Source organism: Hetaerina americana, unplaced genomic scaffold, assembly GCF_022747635.1.
Source record: "Hetaerina americana unplaced genomic scaffold, ioHetAmer1.1.p SCAF_12, whole genome shotgun sequence".
In the NCBI taxonomy this organism is placed as follows: Eukaryota; Metazoa; Arthropoda; class Insecta; order Odonata; family Calopterygidae; genus Hetaerina; species Hetaerina americana.
In genome coordinates this window covers 32,675,337-32,688,944 of record NW_027286292.1, presented here as the reverse complement: position 1 = coordinate 32,688,944, position 13,608 = coordinate 32,675,337, and the positions used below count along the sequence as shown (strand labels likewise).

The 13,608-nt window shown below is 31.4% G+C and overlaps 1 protein-coding gene across 3 annotated transcripts in view; it reads right to left on the bottom strand.

Annotated features, from left to right (window-relative positions):
- Positions 1-13,608, bottom strand: part of hlk (hulk) — a 168,089-nt gene that overhangs the window by 21,784 nt on the left and 132,697 nt on the right. The window lies entirely within an intron of this gene.

The window sequence follows — 13,608 nt, the reverse complement described above, 5'->3', positions numbered from 1 at the left end:
CCAGTAACATATTACCTTTTATAAAGAATTACAGCCTGAAAATTCAAAATTTTTTGTGGTGTGTGACCACAATATATTATAAAGAAAGCAGCAAATTCTTCTAGAGAAACAGCTAACAACAGCTTGCCAACTGCAATATCTTAAATGAAATTTAAGTTAATAACTAACATTAAATTAAATTCAAACTGCTATTCATTAAATATACTGCAAAAATTAAATCTTAGATTTTAAATACAATCTGTTAGCTTCGATACATTTCCTGAAAACATAGGTTATATTTTCAGCCTGGAAATAATAAGAAGCTGTAATGGTATCCCAATTGCTCAGTGATAAACACAATGAATTATAATGCTAGAAACAGATTTTAATACCTGTAAAAGTTACTTGAAAAAATGCCATTTTGTAATAGTAAATATTGTGAAGATAGGTACTCCCAATAGTTTATTTATATACCATTTACTAGTTTAATCTTAGAGCATTTTTTCAGAAACATTCATTCAGAATTTTATGCACCCTATGGTGAAAATGAAAAGATGCCAAACTTGAAAAATATGATTGAAAACAATATGTCTGCGGAATGTAATATGATTGCAGGAAGTGGGAGAAAATAGCATTTTATTCAAACAGCAATGTTTGTTAATATTCAATGATTGCATACTACATTTATTTCATTGTTCATTTTAACATCCATTCAAATCCATTTATGTGAAAGTGCATATTTACTTTCTTCGTGTTCCCACAATCACTGGCTTCTTGAAAACTGAACTGTATATTACAACATTTACATCTTTACAAACATACCTCCTTTTAAAAATAGCTAGCATATCATGTTATAAAACCATGAATGTCCTAATAGACATACTTAGACAGATTTTGAAAATGACAACTATTAGTCTCAAACAAGGCATAGAATAGTATTTAGGCACTTAAAAGTGTTATCTACAATAATGCTCCCTTATTATTAAAAATTTCCAATGAAAGTTACATAGGCTAAGGAAGACCAAGGCAGCATACAAATCAAGAGATATTTTTGTAGAAATGCAAATGTTGTAGAACTATCCATTATTTTGCATGCAGTTACAGTTTAGCAGGCTTAAAATTGTGAACACGGCTAGAGAGGAAAAATTATATTATAATGGCTAGAAAAATAAGCTACACTGATATTTTTCACACACAAATGGCTTTAGCTCTAATAGCTCTTTCTAGCCCTATATGGAATTAGTGCTGCATTAAAAGTGTATCATTAGTGCCAATAACCAAATCATGCTAAACATTTGCATGCAGTTAATAATGAATTAACTAATAATAACACCAGAAAGACAACTTACCACATTTTGAAATATTTCACCTTGTACGTATTGTCTACAAGATGCCCATGGAATACTCACAATTCCTGGTCGTTAGCCCTTAGCATTATTTCCAAATATTTGAGCAAGATTTTGTCTCTTGCACTTAAATTGTACATATTTAATGTTCACAAGAAAAATCAAAATAAGGATGTTTTAGGCTAACAATATGAAACATTATGGACTAAGGGCTTTCATGGTAATGTAACATGGTGACAAGATTTCCAGGGCCAAATGATGGCAAGTTGGATGTTAACCACAACTTTTTTTTAGTTTATGAAAACCTGTTGAATTGCAACTGGGTTCACAAAAAAGGACTTATAAGAACAACAATTCAGTCAACCCTGAAAGGATTTTAACAAAATGAATCATATCATGTATGTGAATAAAGTTATCAAGGAATGATGCAACAACATACACACTATTATGTACCCATTGACAGAAATCATGACATTAACCATAATATTGAGCCTAGAGTTGACTCCTGATTAGCCATTTATAAGACCCAGAGTAAACAATTCATTTGAAAAGTTTATTGATTATTGTTGATGAAAAATATAAACCAGTAATTTCTAGTGTGTTTCAAACAGTTTCCCAGGTTGTGCTAAATAATTATGCCATTACATCTCAACTTGGAACCAAGAGACTAAATTCTTGTCAAAATTTTACTAATACTTATCTAACCCTGATTTAGCCTGATATTTGCAAAACTGCTGTGTTTGTTGCCTAGGTATAGTTGAGAGTATATTTTGTAATGGGTGAGCAAAGGTTGTGACAGAAAGCATTAAGAGAATTCCTTCAGTCCTCAAGGAATTTTGTCATATGTAGTAAAGGATTTACTTATCCCAAATATTCAAATGTCATTCCTCCCCTTTGCTCGTAAAAATTAATTATTCATAATTTAATTCATAACATGACATATCTTTTTATGCCAATTTACATACCTTTTTTCCAACAAAACACCCATGAAAGCTAACATATGCATACAATGATATCAGCATGGAATTATAGTCAGAAAAGGGTAAATATAACATTAATCTTTATGAGATTCCACTTCTCTATTTAGAGTATTAAGGAGTCATAGTTACACCTAAATATTTGAAATACAAATGTGAATTTCCAAATAAGTGTGAATCTGAATGATGTGAGATAAATGTGAAATTCAGTTTTCTATCATCAGAGAATAATTAACGTGTTTTCATAGGTAGTGCCTGAATGACTACCAAATCATCATCTATAATGAGCATATAAAGAATATATTTCCAAACAAAACTTTGATGGACACTCATGCATTTTCAAGGACAAAATCATAAATTAGTTCAATTATCACAAATGCCTATGCCTTTTTTTCTATCCCCAGCAAGCATATCTAGTCTGAAAATTATCCATTTCCAAAAGGGTGAATCTTTATTACAAGTTACAATAAACATTATAAAGTTTTAATAAAACAAAAATAAGACAAGTGTTGACATACAGTTGTCCCTTGGCATTTGTGGAGTTTGAATGCTTTCCTATATTTCATTCCAGGGAATCAATGTTAACATTAATGGATTAAACACATTAATATTGAACAAATGAAAGGGAATAAAAAGTTGAAAAAGCACACAAAGCTCCAAGGGACTCCTGCTAGCAAGGGATTGCTGGATTTAAAAATTAAATGAATTATTTTCCTCAGGCAATTGCTTCAATTTTCAAAAGTGCCTAGTTTTTTATCTTAGAGGACTTAAAAAGTTTGAAAATAAATGTTTCACAGATGTATTTTAATTTATGAACTCTGAAAACTTGTGTAATACACTATTTTGTGAAAACTCATGCTACAATGATTAGAGCACATTCTTTATAACCTATAGTTATTCATTCTTCAAAGAATACTACCAAAAGATATTTCACTGTTAAGACATTTATTGGTACTTTTACCATGGGCTCATTAATCTGGATCTCATGCCTTCTCTTTTTCCAGCTGAGTAAATCAATTCAGCCCTTTATGAATTTAATGTGTGCCACTGATCTCAGGTATGGACACATAGGACAAAAATTTGTGAAAACAAAAATTAAGTGATAAACTGCAGAGGAAATGATCAATGGGTTAAGATGGACAAGGTATTCTTTGGACATTCCAAAGAAACAATGGGAACCCTACTGAGTATGTAAAAATTGATAGCACTATTAAAACTCAGTTGAAATATTAAATAATTTTTACTGACACCATTTTATTTGTTTCATCAATAGACCACAAGAAATGAGCTATTGCTTTAAGTAATTCATAAATGGCAAAATATGCAAATAAATATTATAAGTGCCTGCCTACAATAGTTATCACCAAATTATATTTACATAATTATTTCAAATTGAGAAAGTTGTTTTTTAAACTCAGAATCATCTTGAAATTACCAGTCAATCAATACAGCTCATTGAGGAAAGGTGGGAAGTAATTGAATGTTAAATGATTGTCAAAGGGAGGCATAAATAAAAATATCATACCTGCATAGATTATGCATTCAAGGTTTATTAAATGCTCGTTAGTATCCTTCAAAACCATCACATATCCAAATGGAAAGTAATTTGAGTAAATGGATAGAAAATGAATTCCGAAGGTCTTCTTTCCAAAAATGGTTTTCCCAAGTCATTTCCAGATTAATTCTTTAAGAGACATTCATTTTGAAAAAAGAAAGCCGTAGTATGTAGCTACCAACCAAAATTATATTCATCACTGTTATTTTTTACTTGTATAAACATAAAATTATTAATATAGTGTGACTGATAGTGCATTACTCCAGGATAGTGAAAATTAATTTCTTTTACATAAATCATCATGTACATACACAATTTCTTAGCTTAGGGAGCATATGCAGCATTCTTTTGGTCTATAAGACAAGGGCTACAAATAAACACTTCAATCATGCAGGGTATTCTAAGAATCAAATTACCATAACCAATACATTATCACACTTTCTTCATGCACTTACTTAGTTCTTCATACTTTATACTACTAGATGCCTAACTATTTGACTTGCTATCAACTTATCTTTAAGCAAGGTAGGTAAAATAAAACCATGCAATCCTAGCATGGTTATTCATTAAATCAGTCATTTAACTCAAACTAAGTTTTCATTTTACATTATACAAAATGAAAATGGTAAAAGGTTGATACAATCACTGAATTGGGCCTGATATTTAGATTCAAGCACTATGAAATCATAAAATCCTATGACGGAACTCCCAGCCATGCAAGGAGGCCATGGCCTCTAATACAGAAAACTGTGGGAAAATTAAGAGCTCAACTAGTATGCACTCTGGTCTACATTACAAAACAAACCCTTTATGAGGAATGACTGAGGACTCTCCAATCCTAACTACCTACATCTCATGTGCCCCAAAAAAGTCAACCTTTCAGCATGTAGGGATGTAACTTGAAGAAACTTCAATACTGCACTATTAGCGCACTTGAGAGAATGTGCCCCACTGACAATTTATTCCTTTGATTGGCACCTCAATTACATAATAACAGATTTTAGACTAGTGAGTGAAAATGTACTCATAATTGCATTAAATATGTACATGGTAACCAGGTACCTGCTCCTTTATTGACACACTAGCACGAACACATAAAAAACTCTAAACAACAAAGCCATTCATGAAACCTAATGAAGAAGTTGCAGGAAAAATCTAGGTGTGCAGATCAGTAATGAGGCGTAACCCTTAAATGTGTGCTGCCTAACAAAATGTTAAGCTATAAATGTATGGAAAAATAATTGGCTAAGGTAAACAGTTCCTTAGAATCCACAAATATAACATAAACAGGGTGGAACAAATTGATACACATATACTTTTGAAGATGGTTACCATTTTAGTTAAACAATACATGACTTCATTGAGCATTGTCTATTAACACTTCTGTTATTTTGGATAAATGGTGTCTTACATAAAACACAACATTAAATGATGTCATTTTCAAAAATTTCCATCAACAATGTCCAAAACGATTAAAATTTTTTTGAACAAACATATTTTCAATTTTAAGTTAAATGGTACAGCTTCATTACAACATCATTCAAATTTTGAGCTCCATTCCTCATTGAAGTAGTACGTAGGCCATTGAAAGGCTAACTACCACTTGAGCAATAGGCATCAGGGATAAATTTAATAACTGGGAAATATTCACACTAATAAGTTAGACTTTTAAAGCAATACTCCACTGGTTAAGGTTAATTTCTGAAGCACCACTAAGAAATGAGTATTTCTTATTTTCCATAGAAAAATTTAGAGTAATATTTTGGGGATAAACAAACTTTTCATTAATAATAGAAAAAACAGCCAATGGTATTTTAAAGGCTAAAGGATTTCATCAAATACCTACAAAACAAAACTTCATGTACTAATTGCAATGCCATGCCTAATTATATTCCCCATCATGAGTTTAAAATTTTAACATTAAAAATATATTTAAGTACATCAATTTATATGTACCCTATTACTCAAAAAGTAATGATAAACTTAACAAATTTATTAGGATCTTCAACTTTTATGTACAAAATTAAATTCAAACAAATAAGATTGATGGTATCTGAGTTCTCGGATATATCTTTCAGCCATTGCTTTCATTTATGTGAATGAAAATTATAGTAACGATCAAATGTCTTAATGATCACACCATGCTTCCATAGATCAAAACTTTCAGAGTAGACTTCAACCAGAATTCTCAGTGTAGACTTCACACAACTCTGAGATCACGAGGCAGCAATGATGATTATGAATTCTCAAAATGTACAGGGTGAAATGGATGAATATGAAACAACCAAGACATATTCATTGTGTTTCATGATCACAGATGTCAAACACTGATCATCACAGTGCTCCAGCTACCACCACCAGGTATATTTACCACTACCAAAAAAACCTTTCTTCCCTTTATTAGACTTGTCCTGCTTCGTGACTTTCCCAGAAATGCTGCTGCTGGATTTACCCCCCTTCAGGCTCTCTTGGGAGACTTTGTTCACTTTGGCACTCTTGCTGTCCGTTTTAAACTTTGATGGACAGCATCGATATGGCTCAAAAGAAGGCATCGGTCTGGCATTTTTTCCAAGCCCCATGTAGAAACAGCCATCGCCTGCAGCAGAATTAAGTAGATTTGTCAGTGTCCTCAAGGAGGACTAAATGAAAATTTTTTTGTCTTCAATTTGCTTAAAATCATTCAGCCTGCATTGCATTTCTCAAACATTTCGTGAAATTGTGAAAGAGATGAAATAGCAGTCAGAGAAAATTATTTTCATATCAACTGACTAGTGAATAAATGTTTTTAATGGAAAAATATATCACTTTATAAATTGAAATCTTGGTTAGTCTTCTTTGAATTCATTAAACAGATATATTCACACTTCTTAATAAGCAAAAACTAGAAGGCTGAATTAGCAACAAAAATTGTGAGTAACTCTGTAGGAGTGCCGTCACTTTTCTTCCTTTTAAAAACAAACTGCTGCAGACGACAACTGTTACACCAAAGTGGCCATGCAACCAGTTTTTAGGCCCATGCACTTGCTGCCTAAATAAGCTTTTGTCACAAACTTGAAAAGTCATATTTTACAGAAAATGCTGAATTTATGCATAACGCATATTAGCCTACGTCTTCAATCAATAATTCCTTAGCCAAAGCTACATATTTTGAAGCTTTTCAGCTAGCAAAATAATGTTTATAATATTAATTAATGAGAACCATACTTCTTTTGAGTATTCCTACTATAAACATTCATGCTAACAATTTACACAATTTCTTCCCGTTATTTAAAAGAGTTTAATGATTTTTTTATACAAATTGGGAACATGTTTGTTCCTATTGCTACAGTAAATAAAAATTCATATGTCCCCAGCATAAATATTTAAAATGTTCATAGAAGGCAAGTGTTGATCATCATTAAATAAATCATAAGTGATTCCCTTTGATAAGAATAATGTAATGTGATATATTAATTCTTTCATTAGAAATTTTCTCACTTAAGAATTGTGCCGAATCACCATAGTTTCCTTTCAAGAATTGGCAGTTATCCTCACCAAGCACTCATATGCTGCCTGTTCACTGAGTCCAGCTCATTTGATGATACTGAATATCTTAAAGCATGCAGAGGACTTTGAAAAGAAAACTCACCTAATGTGGTATATCAAAGTATGAAGTAATCCTTTAAAATCATCCAAGAATATCGAATTTACTGCATAAATAACTATATTTTATTCAAAAACGTGTTACTTATCATTTTCGTCCTGAATTGTATTTTATAGAACACGACGGAAGAATATGCATCCAAGTTTTAATGATTGTATGAATTCTAAGGATAATTTTCAAAGGAAACCAATCCAAAAATATTAAAGAATAAATTCAAAGTTCTGAAATTTTTAATACTTGAAGTAAGACCCTTGTACAGCGTCACAAGCTTTGTTTTCCAGTCATAGCTATAAATTTAACATGACTTGAGTGTAGACATAAAGGATTAATAGCAAAGAATTACAACTGGGCAAACTACGTAATATGGAATAATTTATGGACTGTATGTATCATTAAAATGCTTTCCTGGGAAAATAATTAAGCCAAAACATCAGTTAAATACATGACAGAACCATCTGAAATTTTCTGAAATATGTGTATTAAAAATTTCTAGCAATTTTAAAAATCTAAAGGAAATCAGCCAAGATAAAAGTGCAGCCAATCTTTTGTAAATCATATATATGCTTGATGTTACCAGGTAAAATTTAAATAAATTGCATATGATCATTAAAGAAAGCCATATGAAGAAACCCATGATATAGTTTATGAATAAAAGTTTGTATAAAAAGTAAGACTAGGTGATAATAGGGAGGTGACTGACAGATAAGGTCATTTGCGCCATTAGGGATGGACAGGAAAGGATGAAGGGTGGAGAGAAACCCAGTGTCGGCATTAGCCTACTCTTTACAAAAGGCACCAAGGGGTCCGCAGCTTAACATCCCATCCAATGGATGGCATACTCACTCAAAGTGCCCTCCACAAAGCACCTCAAGTAGGGATCGAGATACCACTGAAAAATATTCAACACTGCCAGGATTTGAACCCGGGCCCTCTGGGTGGGAATCCAGTACAATAGCCACCGCACCATCTCGATCCCCCAAGACTAGATGATGGAAAATCACAGTCCATAATAATGTTTACTATGCATGGAAATTGCAATCCCATTGATACGGTTCATTGAATTGATAGTGTATTAGAATCAGAAGTAGTGATCAGCAGCAATTTAAATAAACCTTACAATAAAAATCAGTTGGTGCTTTCACAATAGACCTGAAACAAGTATACACTAGCAAGTAATATGATGGATTAAGAAGATCTTAGAGCAAGTGTGAGATGCCAGTAAAAAAATATGGAATATTCACAATAGACTATATGGAGTTTTAATTAACTCTAGTTGAATGAGCCGAGCAACATTATTCCAGCATGTTTCAAATTTTACTGCATTAGAATACATGAATTGAAAGATGTGGTAATATAATGAAAGCAAGGTAGACTCCAGACGAATCAATTAGAAATGTACCTACCTACATTTATGTTGATATACGTAATAAAAGGAAGCATGTATGATGAATAGCTAATGAACACCTAATAAACTTAATACAATGCATACGTAAACATAAATTTGTTAAAACCTATTTTTTAATACATATATTTGGACACCTCTTGATTAGCTCATTCAAAAGGTCATGAAATAACCAAAGTTGCCTACAAAATGTCTTGAACTACTTTTTCTTTGTAGTATTATCAGTAGATATTATAAAACATAGATATTATGAAACACTGAAATAAAATATATCAAGTAGTTCTATTACAGGAAACTGGTTTCATGGGTTAAACAATGTAAAATTAAACCTTCTGTCAATTAACAGAATAAATTAAGAGATGTTTTTTAAATGTTTCACGAGATGCTTTGTGGTGGACAATACAATTGTAATCCTGAACACTAAAAATTTGAAAGCTCTTGACATCACTAAAAAGGTGTCTTTTTGGCCTCATTATCACTGTGTAACTCAGTTGCATGTCTTAGTCTATAAACATAAAATGCCAGCACAATGTTCAATCCTAATTGATGCTGTATACTCACGAATGCTTAAATAATCTCTGCCAATGAACCCAGAATAAATAGTGAAATTTCTCCCTTTCATAAGCCCCTCCTAAACAAAATAAATAAAATCAACGCAAAATTATAGAGCAGAATCGATGTCAAATAATTACATCTGCCTAGAAATGGATAGTATAATCTATAAAATGCCTTAGCTAAAAAATGATTGCAGACAGTTTTGTATTGAACATGTCCTTCCCCGTGAAGGTACAAAATTGTGTATCTAAACTGCAGGGTGTCATATTGAAAAATGATAACCCTCTACGTTTCAATATTTTTACCTGAAAACATTCCTTTTAGCTCCCCACAACGACTACTACCGACCTCATCATCATCATCATCATCATCATCATCATCATCGTCATCGTCGTCGTCATCGTCATCTGGAAAAAATTAGCATGTGATGCAATCATTATACGAAATATGAGCCTTTACTAACTATAATTCCAAGAATTTGCAGTTCAATTTAAAATTCCTTTTCTAAAAATCAGAATTTTCATGCCCAAAATGGCAGTCATCTAATGAATGTTAAAGAGATTAAAGGATCTTATTTGTTTTCTCTTCACTTAAGCATCATGGCAAGTAGATGAATTGCAAGTGATGGTAATGATATTATTTGAAATTTTCTGGACTCACTAAATCCTAGTCTATGATGCTTTAAATAAGCCAAGGACAATATCAATTTAAAGACTATCCTATTTTGAATTTTTGTTTTTATTAGATTATTTTATGGAAAAGAATATCCTCAAATAATAATAAGCTCACAGTTGATATTCACCTAGTTTTATTCAATATATAATTGAAACATGCCTTGCAATGAAGTATGAAAGATATTACAACTTTCTGTCTCATAACACCTTGGTTTTGTAGAAAGAACAAGACAATCCATCATAAATAGCATTAAAAACTGAATTCATTGCAATACTGATTATGCAAACAAGATCAGAGTAAAAAGTTTCAGAAATTATGTACAGAAGTGTTTGCATAACCAATGATCAATATTAGTCCTTTTAAATATAAAATTCTCAAAAAACAAAACATTGAATATAGGATTAGAGACTTGAACCGAAGTAGAAATCCATTATTACAGCCGAATGGAAAACTATAGTCTAGTTGGGTGAAACCAGACCAAGGCTCTGATTTATTAAAGGCCAGTGGTTCTTTAAAATTTGCTTCATTATGCCTCTCTTGAAAATTTGAAAATATATTCAGGCCTCCCTGAGAGCCAATTATGAAAGATAAGATTATGCTAATCACTGTAGAGCATTCATCCCCAAAAGCTAGTGCATTTCCTACATTGGGAAAAGCTGTTAGATTTGATGACCAAACCTTGTAAATGACCACATTAGGACTTGAATTTCTCCAATATATTGATTAGAGGATGCAATGAATTCATCGCTTTGATTTAAGATTTTTTTTTTAAGATTGGTACTAAAATAGGGGTACAACAGTTATTCTTTAGCCATTCAAATTAAAAACTCTAGGCTGAAAAATGGTAACCACAGACATTTTTCATGGATATACCTCATCAAAACCCATTTTTCAATCGGTTTAAGTCCCTATTCAAATGTAGATTCAAAATGCGAAAGTGATAAACAAATTATAAACAAAAGTTATGGATATTCCAAATATGAATACTATGGAAACAACCAAATAATTAAAATAAGTTATTTAAAAAAATGCTTTCTACTCTCCTTGTTGTTATAAATGGCAATAAAAAATAGTGGCATTTTTAACTGTACTTATCTCTGATAATCATGCTGAATTTCCGAACTTTTGGCATATTCAGATGTTTTATTCACTGTGCTAGGAACAATATTATGAAATCGCCTAAGTCTTCTCATTATATTTCTGATCCAGTACTTTTGAGTTTATCCAATTCCAGTACTTTTGAGTTTAGTATGTTGTGCATTTGCTGATAAATGGGAATCAGCAATTGATACAGAAATAAGAATGCTAGTGAAAGATATAGTTAGGTATTTGTAATGCTATAAAGGATTGGAAATTATATGACAATTTAACCTAGGATGGAAATTATGATACTTAAAACAACATTTTATTAATCTTTTTGTTTGGTTTAGTACAATTGTATCAACCTGATCACATCAAAACAAGCCACTATGTAACACACAAACAGCATGCACACAAAACGACAGAAGAGCTAGGTTGATTATTAGAAGAGCTGAAGCCAAAGAACAAAGTGAAAATCAGACCTAACATGCAAACAATAATCGATTGCATTAAGATTGCATTGATGTGAAAATGACTGATATAATCAGAGTGAGGAAAACCAAAAATATTTGTTAACCTGTAGTAGTAAAAAATAAGTTAACAATCAATATAATATATACAGATTCTATTACTCTCACTCTTCCTTTGGGAACAAATTAATACCTATACTAGGAAAGAATCTAAATTATCAAAATCTAGCAAGAAAAGTCATAACAAAATGGTTCCTGTAAAATACCTCTCATTGTTCCTCATTATCAATTTCACACATTTCACTCAACACCAAAACTGAAAGAAGGTTTTAATGTGTTATTCCTGGTACTTTGATTATACTCCATTAATTTTAAAATAACATGAAATCCTTTGAATGGCATTAATTTTAACAGACAGTCTCCTTTGAAGTACAATATGTATAGAATAGCATGATATTAAATTTAAATATGTATTGGTCATCACTGAATTTAAAATATTTCAAAAACAAGTAATTCCCTAAAACCAAATGCCTCAAACTTGGAGCTCCATAGTAAAATAGTGAATGAGTTTTTACATTACTCATGCATATTGGTGTTTCAAGATCAGTTACAACATTTTACTAGTAATCTCATGGAAACTTAAGTTAAGATTTGGGTACATTGCCTACAATCCAGAAGAATATTAAACAATTGTTGACGTTTTAAAAATCCCCATTTCCATATATCCTGTAATTCATGCTTATGATGAATTCAGCTCACATTTGAGGAAAATTAAAACAGAAAATTGCCATCTTCAACATCATTAGATACCTAAAAGAGTGACTCATTTCGCCCCATTAGTTCATTGTAAATGTACTTTCCACATGAGAATTCAATCACTTCACATAAATATTAACCACAACAAAAATGAATTCACATCAAAAACAGCTTCATTAATAAAAACAAGCTTTAGGTATTACAATGCAACAATCTAATTCAGCACACTCACAAACTGAAGTCAACAGTCTCTAAGCAATTTTAATGGCAGCAATAATGAGTGATCTCTATATAAAGAGTGAATTGGATAGCATAGATATTATCTGAATAAACTATACGCCTTGAATGGCTGCAACAAATTTTCTTAACAAAATCAAATCATAGGGAGTGATTTTCTTCACAAAATTTACTGAGGATAAAATAATACATAATACACATATTGTACAATCATGGGCTTTCATTAACTTTAACCTATCAGGGATATTATCATTTTCTTTTTATATAGATTAATGAACATCATTGATCCTATCAATAATTCATGATTCTACCACAATCAAGTTTATCCTGCTCAAATAACTTGGTATCCTAAACATAGAGTCATGTCAAAATTAACTACACAAATGGGCCAGAACTTACTCAATTAAATAGAAATACAGCACATTGGGACAGAGTATGCATGGGTCAATTGCACCTCTTTTTTCACATAGGTTGGAAGGTGTTCAACATACATAATTGAGCAGGATAAAAGAGAAAGGTATTATCTAGAGATAAAGCCAATGTTACATAAAGGTACTAATTTAAAATCACCTTCCTAAAGTTATTAAGGGTTAAATAAAGACATATGTTATAGCCTGGATTGTTTGACTTGATTAAGCTCACTATTTGTGGCGCCCAAATGAGTGAAATCCATTTTGACCATGAAACATAAAGTAACACTAGAAGTTATCAAATAAAAAAATTCGTCCTTTCAAAGAATATACTATGCATCATGAAAATATGCCCATGACTGTACTGCCTATTAACATAAATAAAGGGTAATGTAATAATGACTATCACAAATAAAAGCAAATGCCAGCATTAGAAAATAAATAAGGCTATGACTGTCAAGAATAAAAATTAAACCAAATTAAACATCTTCAGAAGATTGCCAGCCATTAAATCCTGAAAGAT